This window comes from Octodon degus, unplaced genomic scaffold (assembly GCF_000260255.1).
Source record: "Octodon degus isolate 3935 unplaced genomic scaffold, OctDeg1.0 scaffold00119, whole genome shotgun sequence".
Taxonomy (NCBI): domain Eukaryota; kingdom Metazoa; phylum Chordata; class Mammalia; order Rodentia; family Octodontidae; genus Octodon; species Octodon degus.
This window is the reverse complement of record NW_004524695.1, coordinates 6575528-6577085: the sequence shown is the minus strand read 5'-3', so window position 1 is coordinate 6577085 and position 1558 is coordinate 6575528.

The following is a 1558-nucleotide window of genomic DNA, read 5'->3' as shown; positions in this document are numbered from 1 at the left end:
AATCGACAAGATGTAACCACTCTCAAAAGCCCAATAACAGCCAATGAAATACGAGATGTAATTAAAAACCTACCGGCAAAGAAAAGTCCAGGTCCGGATGGATTCACAGCTGAATTCTACAAGACATATACAGAAGATGTAGTCCCTATACACCTCAAACTCTTCCATGAAATTGAAAGGGAAGCAGTCCTCCTAAAATCATTCCTGGAGGCAACTATTATACTGATACCAAAACCAGGGAAAGATGCAACTAAGAAAGACAACTACAGGCCTATCTCTCTCATGAACATAGATGCCAAAATCCTCGATAAAATCCTAGCAAATAGATTACAGCAAATCATCAAGAACATCATACACCATGACCAGGTAGGATTCATCCCAGGGATGCATGGATGGTCCAATATTCAAAAAATCTATAAATGTAATTCACTATATCAATAGAGCAAAAACTAAAAACCACTTGATCATCTCCATTGATGCAGAAAAGGCTTTTGACAAAGTCCAACACTCATTCATGTTCAAAGTCCTACAGAAAGTTGGAATAAATGGCCTCTACTTCAATCTGGTAAAAGCCACTTATGAAAACCAACAGCTAACATAATCCTAAATGGGGAAAAACTGAAATCTTTTGCTCTTAGATCTGGTACATGAAAAGGATGTCCTCTATCACCACTCCTATTCAATATAGTTCTGGAATCATTAGCTACAGCCATTAGACAAGAGAAAGAAATAAAAGGAATAAGAATAGGTAAAGAAGTTAAATTATCTTTATTTGCGGATAACATGACACTTTACTTGGAAGACCCAAAAAACTCCACCAAGAAGCTACTAGAATTAATACAGAAATTCAGTCGCATAGCAGGGTATAAAGTCAATACCCAAAAGTCAATAGCATTCCTCTACACAGACAACAAACACACTGAGAGGGAAATTATAGAAACAATGCCTTTTACAATAGCAGCAAGGAAAATGAAATACCTTGGAATTAATCTAACTAAAGAAGTCAAAGATTTTTTCAAGGAAAATGACAGTACTCTGAAAAAAGAGATCGTAGAGGATTTCAGAAAATGGAAAGATAATCCATGCTCCTGGATAGGAAGAACCAACATCGTGAAAATGGCCATACTCCCAAAATTGCTGTACAGATTTAATGCAGTCTATCAGAATACCACCAACATACCTCACAGACCTAGAAAAATCACTCCTAAAATTTATCTGGAACCAGAAAAGACCTAGAATAGCAAAGACAATATTGTGCAATAAAGACAAGGCAGGAGGCATAACAATTCCTGACTTGAAATTATACTATAAGGCTACTGTGATAAAATCAGCATGGTACTGGCAACAAAATAATCCTGAGGGTCAATGGAATAGATTAGAAGACGCGGAAGCACCTATGAACACACTCAGTCACCTTATCTTTGACAGGGGCTAAACATACTGACTAGAAGAAAGATAGCCTCTTTAACAAATGTTGCTGGAAAAACTGGCTCTCTACATGCCCAAAAGTAAAACTTGACCCAGGTCTATCACCGTACACTAAATTAAGTCAAAATGG